Source organism: Bombina bombina, chromosome 1 (assembly GCF_027579735.1).
Source record: "Bombina bombina isolate aBomBom1 chromosome 1, aBomBom1.pri, whole genome shotgun sequence".
Classification (NCBI taxonomy): domain Eukaryota; kingdom Metazoa; phylum Chordata; class Amphibia; order Anura; family Bombinatoridae; genus Bombina; species Bombina bombina.
In genome coordinates, this window is record NC_069499.1 from 1,448,720,479 (window position 1) to 1,448,734,269 (window position 13,791).

The following is a 13,791-nucleotide window of genomic DNA, read 5'->3' on the forward strand; positions in this document are numbered from 1 at the left end:
TTGAAGTCCCCCCCCAAAATTAGGTGGCCTTCCGCGGTAGATAAAAGTCTAACTTGTAATGATTCCCAAAATTCAGAGTCAGTTTTGTTCGGGCCATAAACATTACAGATTGTGTATTTTTCCTGACCTATTTTCACTTTAACTAAGACATACCTCCCCCCGGGGTCAGCCTCAGAGTGTAGAATCTCCATTTGGATTCTTTTACCTATGAGTAATGCAACTCCCCTTTTTTTCCCTACACTCGGAGCCGCATAGACTTCTTTTACCCAAGTAGATTTTAATTTTAATGACTCCTCTAAATTTAAATGAGTTTCCTGTATTAACCCGATATCTGTCTGAGCTTTCCGCAGGTGTGATAAAATTGCCTTACGTTTAATGGGGGAAGAGATTCCCCCTACATTCCAGGATACAATTTTAAAATTATTAGATTTAAGCGTCATAAGTAAAATTGGGAAAAATAAATGGGAGGAGAGAACCGGGCGAGAAAGAAAGAGGGAAGAAGAAGAAAAAAAGAAGAGAGAAGAGAAAAAGAAGAAAAAAAAAAAAAAAGGGGGGGGGGAAAGGGAGAGAACTCCAATTCCCCATTTTTAAATCTGTCATCACCATAATATTGCTTTCAAAGAATGCTACGCTATGGACTATGTTTATGTGTCTAGGGTTTTAAAGAGATTTTCAGCTACTTGAGCATCTTCAGTAGTATATGTTGTTCCCTTTATTACCACTTTCAGTCTTGAGGGATATGTCAGGGTTGCCCTATACCCCTGTTGTATGAATTTGGAGCAGATCGGAGCCAGCTCCCTTCTCTTTGATGCTGTGTCTGCCGAAAAGTCCTGAAAGATCATAATTCTATTATCTTCTATCGTGATTGGTTGGTTCTTGCGAAAATATTGCAATAAAAGATCTTTATCTTTATAATTAAGAAATCTTGCAATTATGGGTCGAGGTCTGCTGGTATTATTACTGTCTGAGCGTGGAGCGCCTATTCTGTGGACTCTTTCAATTATAATTGACGGGTGGGTAGAAGGAATTTTTAGCGCTTTAGTGAGGGTATCAGTTATAAAGGTATCAAGATTTTCAAATTTCTTACTTTCAGGAAGGCCAATTATTCTTAGATTATTCCGTCTTAAACGGTTTTCAAGGTCCTCTATCCTATCTAGCATTTTTTGTAGATTTTTAGTTGTGGTCTCAATTTTAGTACTATGTGTAGTAGCTTGATCTTCTAGGTCCGAGACCCTCTGTTCTACTTCTTGCAGTCTGCTCGAGAACTGCCTCACCTCATGTGTTAAAGAGGAGATGTCCTGCTTTATTTCAGTTTTAAGTAATTCAAATTTAGGAGCAAGTGCCTCCGAAATATTGGTCACTAATGTCTGCATATTAAGATTTTCAGATAATGCTATCGCATTAATGGGATTTGTTTGCTCAGCAAGTGGGTCTATTATGTTTTTAAGTTTCTTATCTCTATGCCTTCCTGTCATATTTGGGGAAGGGATTTTAGGGGAGTTAGAAAGGAATTTATCCATGTACTGCGTACGTGATTTTAAGTGCTGCACAAGGGGGGGGAGGAGGGGAAGGTGAGTGTGAGTGAAAATTTAGTTGTAAAGGAAAGTGAGGTTGTGCCAGTGAGGGAGAAGTGAGGGAGTACAGGGAGTGTCTAGGGGCTCCAAGAGCCCGGAAGTGCAAGGAGCTCAAGGCCCGTTAGAAATGTGACTTGTGCTGAATAAGTCAGTTGATTAAGCTATAGGTTATGTGATACACGGGGGGGAAAAAAAAAAAAAAAAAAAAATTAAGGATTAGTGAAAGTGACAAGAATTTATTGCAGCAATATGGGGTTGTTCCTCTCCAATTCCCCTGGGCCCAGGCCGCACTTCTGCCAGCAACTAGGTTACTATACTATTTACCTTCTCTTAGAAAGAGTCATAGAAAAATGACCCAACTATTTTTAGATACCTATCCTTCAGAGTCTCAGATATGTACTATATACTTATAGTATGCCTAAAAATATTTCTGATAGAGGTCTCACCCTTTTAGTATAGATGTTTCAAGGGATACGCCTTTCTCTGGTGTGTAAGAAGAAAGAGACAGTGTGAAATGGAAACCCTAATAAACCTGCAGAATAGTATATCCCATTGTTCTATCTTTAAAGGTGATAACAGATTAATAAAAAAAAAAAAAAAAAAAAGGAAAAAAAATTTAATTGAAAAAAGCTATATCTCTAAGGCAGCCAACTTATCTTCAAAATTTCAAATTTGGCCACAGGCAAAGTGCGTACCAGAGAAAAAGTGTCAGACTGCGAAAATATGTCAAGGTTATTACAGTTTTGCTGATAGTAAAGAGAAGTTAATACTTCTGAGTTTTACCCAGGTTAACAAAAGATTTATTTGACAAATGTCTTGGTTTTGGAGTAATTATCTCTGTGAATTAAGCTGAAAAATAAGTTTGCTTGTTTAGGGAAATATGCGTCAAACAAGGAAGGACTCTGTGTATAGCTTCCTGAGATTATTTGAGTGTTTGCAGCTTTAATTTTTAATTAAAGCACCTAGTCTAAATAATGGCTACACCCACTTATGTTCCCCTAAAAATACTTTGACAATTTCCTCTATATTGTTCTAATTGCCTAATTAAAGTTGAAGCATAGGCAGAACCCAAAAAAGAAAGGAGAAAGAAAAAAAAGAAAAAAGGGGGAAAAACAACAAAATTAGTTCTAGATCACTATTAAAATTCTGAGAATATGCCCCAATACACTTTTAAACATATATTCTGAGTTTTTATCTATAAATCTGCGCAAAGCTCTTCTATAGAGTCAAAGAACCCAAAACATTAGGCTCAGTATTTAGATATCAATAAACCAGCAGTTATGTAACTAAGTAGTTATTAGTAAATCTGTGAACTTTACAGCAAAGGCAACAGTGTTAAATTTGTATCAGTCCAGAACAGAAAGTCCTAGGCAAGGATACTGTGACTTATGAATTCACTGTACAGGAGTCTATAGCCCATTCAATGCCTTTAGTGTTAATCTTAGGGCTTCAGGATTTATAAGTCCTTTTTTAGAACCAAAGGTAGACACAAGGATCTTTTATATAGGCATATTGTGAGGGAGATTGCATTCGCCAGGGGTGGGGAAAACAAAGAGATCTCACGACACAATGTAGCAGCTAAGCCTCCAATGTATTCAGAGAGTAGCGTTCTTGGTTTTATTTTCCTTTTTTTTATCTCTCTCTCCCCCCTCACCCTTTCCTGGAAAAGAGTTACACAGTTGCTATAGTCCCAACTTCGGTCTTAAGCAAAAAAGTTTATGCCAACATAAGTTCCTTTATTAGTGAAGAAACATTTTTTCAACGTTGCTAACGCTTTTTTAATTATGCTATAAAGTTAGTCAATCAGAAGAGAAATATACTCTTATTTTTCTCAGGAGCCCCTGGTGAATAATACTGTTAACTTCCACCCCTCCTGTGCGAATCTAGTGGCGAGACTCCAGGGCAACAATTACCAGTCCTTCAATCCTAGGGTTCCTGGCTTAATCTACTGCTCAGAGGTTCAAGTCTCTACTTTTCCCTTTTGCCATATATCAAATTAAACAGCAATTGAAGTGGTATGACTCACCCCTACTCCCGCAGTCTGGCTGCCTGCTGCCTCCCACTGTCCTGGTCCGGGTCCCCACCGCAGGGGGGCAACTCTCAAAGGCAGTCTCTTCAGGAGCTCCTGCTCCACAGCGCTGTGTAACAATCAAGGTGCGCCTCCCCTCACGCAGCAACGGTGGGAGGGGAGAGAACAGCACCACACCGGGAACTCACAGCGGCCACAGAAAAGCTTCCCGCAGCCGGCCGACAATCCAGGTCCAGGCCCATCTCCCTCCCACGCAGCACCGGTGGGGGAGGGGGCGGGGCAGCCACCGAGCAGCAGAGACAGCCAGCCGGGGAATCACCACTCCCGGGCAGCGTGGCAGGTAAGGCTGTGAAGGGTCCTGACAGCTTTGGAGCCTGAGAGTGTCTAAGCTGGGGGAGCGGGAGGCAGACCTGGCGAAGGGAAGCCAAACTAAGGGGCCAGTCAGCTCAGGGGCAGCCGGGAAAACACGCAGCTTAATCCTTACTTTGTTTAGGTGATTTGACCTGTAGGTATATTCAAAGAGAGTTCGAGCAAGTGATAACAGATATGCCCAGTGGGATGGAAGACCACTGGTGAAGGTTCCAGAGGCGTTTTAATTGTCTGTCCAAAGAAGCAGCCTCATAAGTTTGAGGCAAGGCGCAAGGGATTCTCCGCCAGTAGCTGTGGGACTGGAGGTGTGAGCCGAGCTACACCTGTCTAGCTCCACCTGTCTAGCTCCTCCTCCACCGGAACCACAGAGCACACCACAGCATGTCATTTTAAACAACTTTCCAATTTACTTCCATTAAAAAAGTGTGCACAGTCTTTTATATTTACAATTTCTGAGTTACCAGATGCTACTGAGCATATGCAAGAATTCAAAGACTATACGTATATGCATTTGTGATTGGCTGATTGCTATCACATGGTACAAGGGGAGTGGAAATATACATAACTTTGAAATTTGTTATAAAAAAAATCTACTACTCATTTGAAGTTCAGACTAAGTGCTATTGCATTGTCTTGTTATCTTGCATTTTTGATTATGCAAATCTAATGTGTTGACTGGTCCTTTAACTAAGAAATTAAGAGAACTACAATTGGAATGTGTATACTGTAAAAAAAAATAGAAAAAAAACCCAATCTTTGATTGTAGATTATTTACTCAGAGAAAAGTATGTGTGTGTGTGTGTGTGTGTGTGTGTGAGAGAGAGAGAGAGAGAGAAAGTGTGTGTGTGAGAGAGAGAGAGAGAGAGAGAAAGAAGTGTGTGTGTGTGAGAGAGAGAGAGAGAGAGAGAGAGAGAAGTGTGTGTGTGTGTGTGAGAGAGAGAGAGAGAGAGAGGTGTGTGTGTGTGAGAGAGATGTGTGTGTGTGAGAGAGAAGTGTGTGTGAGAGAGAGAAGTGTGTGTGTGTGAGAGAGAGAAGTGTGTGTGAGAGAGAGAAGTGTGTGTGTGTGAGGGAGAAGTGTGTGTGTGTGTGTGTGTGTGAGAGAGAGAGAAGTGTGTGTGTGAGAGAGAGAAGTGTGTGAGAGAGAAGTGTGTGTGTGAGAGAGAAGTGTGTGTGTGAGAGAGAAGTGTGTGTGTGAGAGAGAGAGAAGTGTGTGTGAGAGAGAGAGAGAAGTGTGTGTGAGAGAGAGAGAGAGAAGTGTGTGTGAGAGAGAGAGAGAGAGAGAGAGAAGTGTGTGTGAGAGAGAAGTGTGTGTGTGAGAGAGAAGTGTGTGTGTGTGAGAGAGAGGTGTGTGTGTGAGAGAGAGAAGTGTGTGTGTGTGAGAGAGAGAAGTGTGTGAGAGAGAGAGAAGTGTGTGAGAGAGAGAAGTGTGCATGTGTGTGTGAGGGAGAAGTGTGTGTGTGAGAGAGAGAAGTGTGTGTGTGAGAGAGAGAGAAGTGTGTGTGTGAGAGAGAGAGAAGTCTGTGTGTGTGAGAGAGAAGTGTGTGTGTGTGAGAGAGAGAAGTGTGTGTGTGAGAGAGAGAAAAGTGTGTGTGTGTGTGTGTGTGAGAGAGAGAAGTGTGTGTGTGAGAGAAAAGTGTGTGTGTAAGAGAGAGAAGTGTGTGTGTGTGTGTGTGTGAGAGAGAGAGAAAAGTGTGTGTGTATGTGAGAAAGAGAGAGAAGTTTGTGTGTGAGAGAGAGAGAGAGAATTGTGTGTGTGAGAGAGAGAGAAAGTGTGTGTGTGAGAGAGGGAGAGAAGTGTGTGAGAGAGAGGTGTGTGTGTGTGTGTGTGTGTGTGTGTGTGTGTGTGTGTGTGTGTGTGTGTGTGTGTGTGTGAGAGAGAGAGAAGTGTGTGTGTGTTTGAGAGAGAGAGAGAAGTGTGTGTGTGAGAGAGAAGTGTGTCTGTGTGTGAGAGAGTGAGAGAGAAAAGTGTGTGTGAGAGAGAGAGAAGTGTGTGTGTGAGAAGTGTGTGTGTGTGTGAGAGAGAGAGAGAGAGAGAGAGAGAGAGAGAGAGAGAAGGTGTGAGAGAGAAGGTGAGAGAAAGTGAGAGTGAAGAAGGGATTTGGATTAATATATTTGCTTCTCGGGCGTATAATAGTGCCTCACTAGCCTCTGAACTCACTGCACGTCACTGAATATATATATACACACACACATATATATGTATGTGTGTGTGTGTATATGTATATATATATATATATATATATATATATATATATATATATATACTGCAAATATTAACTCCATAAAATTAACTATCTTTTTAAAAATTAATGGTATAGCCATATCAGCTTTAATCTTTAATCTGTAATCACATTTTTATATAAGCAACAGCTGTGCTTGCTTTGAGCTTATATGTTACAAACTGTCATAAATTGAAAGAGCTGTCAACTATATAATACTGGGTTTCTTAAAAAAAAATTTTTTACCACAATTAGTCACTAATTAATATTATTTATCATACAGAAATAAATGTGTACAAATCATTAATTACTTTGCTTCTAACAGAAAAGTACAACATACAGCCATTCCAGTGTTCTATAAAAATGACCTTGCTAGTTTTTAGATGCATAATTAGTGAAGAACAATTTGGATTTATAATTTATTTCCTGGCATTGTCAGTCACCTTACCTTTTATATTTGCTCCTGAATGTCGATCATAGACTTATTAAAGTAATGAGTAAGTGATATCACTATTCTATTTTTTAACTACTGATATTTGTTTTTTTACATTTCCTCAGAACTAGTTGTTAATCATTTCTATAGTCAAACACAAGCCAAGAACATTTCAAAAGAAATCTGGCTAACATTCAACAATTTAATAAAACTAAACAATTTAGAGTTCACATAATTTACACAAATTAAAAAGATAGTTAATTTTATGGATTCTGATTCTATAAAATGTAAAATATTTACCTTAAAGGGACAGTCTACACCAGAATTGTTATTGTTTTAAAAGATAGATAATCCCTTTATTACCCATTCCCCAGTTTTGCATAACCAACAAAGTTATATTAATATACTTTTAACCTCTGTGATTATCTTGTATCTAAGCCTCTGCAAACTGCCCCTTTATTTCAGTTCTTTTGACAGACTTGCAGTTTAGCCAATCAGTGATAGCTCCCAGGTAACTTCACGTGCACGAGCACAGTGTTATCTATATGAAATACATGAACGAACACCCTATAGTGGTTAAAAACTGTTAAAATGCATTCTGAAAAGAGGTGGCCTTCAAGGTCTAAGAAATTAGCATAAGAATCTCCTAGGTTAAGTTTTCAACTAAGAATACCAAGAGAACCAAGAAAAATTGGTGATAAAAGTAAATTTGAAAATTGTTTAAAATTACATGTTCTATCTGAATCATGAAAGTTTATTTTGGCCTAGACTGTCCCTTTAACTACACTGCACCCTCCAGTATCTTAACAACAAATACCTCCAATCCATACCCTTCCAACACATCTCCCCTTAATACCCTTAAATATGTAAGCTCACAGCTGTCCAGTAACTCAACTTGTGTAAAGTTTCATTACAACCCCAAATCCGAAAAAGTTGGGACAGTACGGAAAATGCAAAAAAGCAAAGAAAAAGAGTCATTTGAAAATTCAATGCACACTGTACTATATTGAATTATTAGCACATATTTGATGTTTTACTGAATTTAATGTATTTTTGAAAATATATACTCATTTCAAATCTAAAGACTGCAACAGGTTCCAAAAACGTTGGGACAGGGGCAATTTAGGACTAATAGCGATGTGACAAGTTGAAATAAGAAGGTGATGTGAAACGGGTGAGGCAATTGTATAATCATAGTATAGAAGGAGCCTCCAAAAACGGCCTAGTCCTTCAAGAGCAAGGATGGGTTGAGGAGATGCGTCAGCGAATAATTCAACACTTTGAGAACAACATTTTCCAAAGACAAGTCGGTAGGATATTGGCGATTTCACCTTCTACAGTACACAATATAATTAAAAGATTCAAGGAATCCGGTCAAATCTCGGCGTGTAAAGGGCAAGGCCAAAAACCACTTCTTAATGCGCATTATCTCTGATCCCTCAAACGTTACTGTCTCAAAAACCGTCATGAGTCTGTAAAGGGTAACCAGACATGGGCTCGGGAATACTTTGGTAAACCTTTGTCATTCAACCAGGGGCGGAACTTCCGGTGGTGCAGAAGTCGCCACTGCGACCAGGCCCGGCAGATCCAACCCTCAGGGGGCCCGGCAGATCCAACCCTCAGGGGGCCCCAGCTTCAGTACAACAAACTTTTTTTTGTTTTCGGTAGCTGCAGTTTTAAATCAGAGCGTTGCCAAGGGTTACCATGGCAACGCTTTGAAACATTTGCTCCTGAGCGGGAAAGGAGGCAGGAGCTGTCTGCGTGATTGCAACAAGTAAGTAACACTGCCATAGTTAAAGCCTAGTGAAACTGTGACTGGAAGGAAGAGCCAGGTTAGTGCACATTGCATTGCTAAACCTAGCTATCTACTTGACCATTGCGACCCCATAACTCCACAGCAGCACACCATTGTCCATCAACCATCACATCTACTTTATTGTAAGGGGGTAGTATACTGGTCCTCCAAGCAACACCGCAAGGACCCGTTAGATCAGGTTATCAGTGTAGAGCTGATGTGACACTTTGCACCCACTCATTCCTGCTGTCCTGGCTGCTACCATCCCTGGAACAGTTCCCCCATGCAGTACGACATTGCACCTCTGTCTCCACAACCACCCTATGCAAGTCAAGTCAAGTCAATAATACTTTATTAGCATGACATTATTACATGTGTTGCCAAAGTAATATGTTTCAATAAAACAGATCAATAACAATTTATAAAGTAGGAGTATAGTGGGTAAATATGATAGTTCATATAATCTGATTGGAGGTTCTGGTCATGTGACAGTCTGCTACATATTTTGCTACTATCCTTGTAGCTTTGTTTTTTTCTCCTAAGAGTACACATAGCCTTTCTTGTTCCGACATCTGTGGGAAGTCTGTTATTTCTTTCATTTTGGTAAGTATTTATCCCTTAAGAGTTTGTATCTTGTACAGTACAAGAGGAAGTGCGCTCTATGTCCCCACTGTCACACTGTGCACATTGTCTGGCTGCCCTGGGTCTCCATTTTGTCTGATATCTGCCAGTCTCTATTTCCAGCTGGTGGTCAGAGATTCTGTATTTAGTGAGTATCTGTCTGTGCTTTGGGTTGGTGACACTTGTAAAATACTCAGCTAGTTTGTACTCTCTTTGTAGAGACCTGTAACACTCCAGCTTGTTCTGTTGCCCTATCTGTTCCTCCCAGTGCCCAGTGTACCTCTCCTTCAGAGCTGTTTGTAAGCTGTTTGGTGACACTCTTTCATGGGCTGTGCTTTTGCTGATGTGGTTTTGCTGGTCTGATGTATATTTTCTAAATGCTTTTGATGCTGGGTCACAGAGTGCTTGGTGGTAAAGTATACTTTTGTCACTATTTGTGAGGTGACACCAGAATTTGTACACCCGTTTTTGCATTGGTAGCAACAATGGCAATCTTCCCAGCTCTGCTCTGCACCCATTGTTAGGGGGCGCTTCTGTGTACCCGCAGTGCATATTTACAGAATTGGAGATTTGCAATTTCTGTGAGAGTTTTGTCCCATTCTCGGTAGTTCTGGGTCAGTGTTGGGCCCCAGACATCACAGCCATACAGCAGGATTGGTACAATGGTGCTTTCAAATACCTTAAGTAAGGTAACAGTTCTGTAGGAGGGTTTAGACTGGCTAGCAGCTTCTTTATTGCATGGAAGGCTCTAAGGGCTTTTTCTTGCAGTGTTTGATGGCCAGTTTAAAGCTTCCTGATGCACTCAGTGTAAGCCCAAGAAAGGTATAATTTAATGAGTGCTCTACCTCTTTAGAGAACAATAGGAATTTGAGTTTTTGCTGGAGATTTTTGATCTTTTTCTGGAAAATCATGACATTTGTTTTTTCCATATTCACTTCCATTGCCCATAACTTACAGTATGTCTGCAGTATGTCTAGTTTTTCTTGCAAACCCACTGCTGTGGGGGACAGGATGAGCAGGTCATCTGCATATAAGAGACAATGGATTTCCTTCCCATTCAGGGATATACCTGGTGCTGTGCATTTCTCCAGTACTGTGGGCAGATCATTAATGTACAGGTTGAATAATGTGGGGCTGATGCTGCATCCTTGTCTGACACCTCTCTTTTGTTCAAAGCTCTTTGTTTGTAGTTTGTTTATTTTTACTTTACATTTGAGGGATGAATACATGATCTTTATTATGTCATATGTCTTCCCACCAATTCCACTTTGCAGCAGTTTCATGTATAGGCCAGGGTGCCAGATTGAGTCAAATGCTTTTTTGAAGTCCACAAAACATGCAAACACCTTTCCTGATGGTTACTTTTCACATACTTGTTAGTGATAGCTTGTAATGTGAAGATGTGGTCTGTGGTTCTTTGTTTAGGGAGGAAATCTATCTAACTCATATGCAGGGTTCTGCTGTCTATTAGAAATTTTAATATTCTCTGGTTCAGGATTGTGCAGAAGAGTTTGCTCACATTGCTGTTTATACAGACTCCCCTGTAGTTATTTGGGTCAGTTAGATCCCCATGTTTGTGGATTGGGGTAACCAGACCTTCTGTTCATGTTTCTGGGAAGTGCCCTGATTTTAAGATTATTTAACAGATTAAACAGTTTTTTGAGAGCCTCTTGGAGCTGTGGGCTGCTGTGAATCAGCATCTCGTTTAGTATTTGGTCAGATCCACACGCTTTTCTTGGTTTTAATGACCTTATGCTTTCTGCAACTTCCTGTAGTGTGAAGGGGAAGTCTAGAGGAGTTTGATAGTTCTTTATTACATTTTCTAAATTTAACAGTTTTTCACGAGTTTCTTTTTGTGAGATACTGAGCTCATTAGGTTCTAGATCTTTGTATAATGTTTGAAAATAATCTGTCCATATGTCATCATCTTCGATTGGTTTACAAGATAGGGGAGAATCAGCGCTAATTTCTACCGATTGCCAAGTATAGGAAGGGCCCCTCTTAAAAGGAGAGACAAGAATATAGGCAGAAATATACTGGCGCTAAAAAGCTACGGTAAGTGATCTATAAGTAGACGAGGTAATCTCAAAAATATTAGGAGTAAACAATTATTTAATAAATAACAGATAAATAAAGAACATGTACAAATATACAATATATATAAAAGGTGTATACTATATGATGCAATCAGTATATATAGTATTTGATGTTAAAAAATATCCAGATAGATGTGCTCCTGAATTTAGGATTAGACACCTAACCTCTAAGGATGAGCTCGTAGAAAGCAGATTACAGAAGAGCGGTGTACATTATTTGTCCTAAAAATAGAGGAACATATGGCTATTCTAAAATACAAGAATAAAATCCCTATATATTATATTTTCTCAAATGCAAATATAAATATATAATCCCTATATAGTACATTTCTAACTTCTGGAAGTCCAGTGTAACATTTAAAATTGTCATTTTTTTTTATAAAATTTCAATATCGCTAAAAAATTATGTTAAAAACCAAACTCGTAAAAGGCAATATTGGTACACAGATTGTGCATAAAAGTTGATAGCTATAGCAATACACGCTGTTACAATAGTCTGGGAGTAGCATGAGTCTAAATTCAACAGAGTAAACTCTCATATGCAGATGATCATGCTCTATGAGTATTGGATCAATCTGTACTACATATGAGAGTGGTACCTTAAAAAATATGGCTGGTATGGAGGAGTCACTGGAGAAGTGAAATATCGGTAGAAGAGAGTTTCCAGTTTCTGCTTCTATTCTTAGAATTGGTGTCCGGTGTAGCTCAATAGAGCATTATCTCCTTCCGCAGTCGTTCTGACCCATGTGTGCTGCTGACGTCGCAGCTTCTGTTCTCAGCTGTTGCTCGTGCTGGTAGATCAAGCAGCTGATGTCCCGGTTTCAATTCACGTATTGCGTCTGACGTATTCGCTCATGTCACCGGCTTAATGGCTTTCAGATGGTTCTTGTTGGAATCCTTTTAGTTAGTTTCCGTTGTTTATTAGGTTTGGGCTCCCTCTGCTGCACTTTAAACCTGTGATTTGCTTGGATGCTTGAATGTCACTGCTATCTTAGTGCCGATAACACCATCTATAGACTCGCTTCGTTCCTCTGCTTCAGAGAACACAGTATTCTCTAGAGTAATAGGTGCTTTTAGTCTCTAATAGTATTATGAATGATAGGTGAACACTTTCAACACGTTTCTCCCCTCACTTGGGGCTTCAAGAAGTGTTGCCTGTTCACATATAGGCTCTTATATACCCCTTCCTATTACTATTTCATTGGTCAGTGTGGTTGGGGGGGGGTGTCTAGGATCTTATCTAATTTAAGGTGGTATGTACCAATTGTCCATAGTCATATTCATAGTCCATAGATGGTATATACAAATGATACGGCACTCTCCATTATGGCTGATACAAAAATATAAAAAAAAATATAAAAAATATAAAAAAAAAAATACATAAATAAGTAGTTACATGAGATATCCTCACTACGAGTGTAAGTCGAGATGTTTATTACCCCCTCATTCATACATGAAGGGGGTAATGTCTAATTCGGAGTTAAGACCAAATGGGTGCAGAATCTTCATGTTATATATTAGTTCAGCTTCTTTTTTAAGCAGCTTCATCTCAAAATTCCCCCCTCTCCATTCTGGTCTTACTTTTACTATACCCCTAAATGATAGATCTTTTAGTCTATTATTATGAGTTTCTCTAAAGTGCCTGTATAGATGTGTATCCATGTTGCCTTTTTCAATTAAACAGAGGTGTTCTCTTATTCTTTCTCTCAATGTTCTTGAGGTCTCTCCTAAGTATTGCTTTTTACAGCTACACTGTATCAAATAAATAATCCCTTTATCAGTACATCTTATTGTGTCTCTTATATGGAATGTCTCCCCTGTTTGAGTTGATGTGTATTGCTTAATTGTATTACTATAGTTGCATGCCCTGCAGCAGTGGCAGAGAAAAAAACCCTTATATTATATTTCCCAATAAATCTTGTTCTTTTGGCTGTGTTTTGGATTTAAATTCGCTAGGTTCTAGTATTGTCTTCAAATATCTTGATTTTCTATAGACGAATTTTGGATTTATAGATATCTTGTCTCCTATAATAGGGTCTTCTCTAATATGATGCCAATGTTTTCTAACTATTTTTTCAATTCTCTTATATTCCCCATTATAATTTGTAATAAATGGTACTGATATTCATAATCTACTAGGTTTGAACAGTTCTTTCTTATTCTCAAGAATTGTGCTTGAGGGATGTTGTTTTTCCATCTAGAAAGGTGACAGCTTTCTGTATGAATAAAGTTATTAGAGTAAACTTTTTTGAAAAATGTTTTTGTGGTAGATGTAAAAACAACTTCCTTTGAGCACAATTCTTGAGAATAAGAAAGAACTGTTCAAACCTAGTAGATTATGAAGAACAGGCTCAAATTCTAAGTAAAAAATATGAAGAGAAACATATTGGAGATAATTATGAAGAAATTAAACAAATAGACAGACAACTACTACTCAAATACAAAGATAAAACAAATTTGGTAACTAATGAGACAAATGAAATATCAGTACCATTTATTACAAATTATAATGGGGAATATAAGAGAATTGAAAAAATAGTTAGAAAACATTGGCATCATATTAGAGAAGACCCTATTATAGGAGACAAGATATCTATAAATCCAAAATTCGTCTATAGAAAATCAAGAAATTTGAAGACAATACTAGCACCTAGC

The 13,791-nt window shown here is 38.9% G+C and overlaps 1 protein-coding gene across 1 annotated transcript in view; it reads right to left on the reverse strand.

Annotated features, from left to right (window-relative positions):
* The window catches only part of LOC128643238 (uncharacterized), a 106,228-nt gene extending 99,533 nt beyond the window's left edge, over window positions 1-6,695 (reverse strand). The window contains exon 1 of the mRNA XM_053696228.1: window positions 6,640-6,695. The gene's annotated coding sequence lies outside the window, so the exon portion shown is untranslated. The remainder of the gene's footprint in view (window positions 1-6,639) is intronic.
* Between the last annotated feature and the right edge of the window lie 7,096 nt (window positions 6,696-13,791).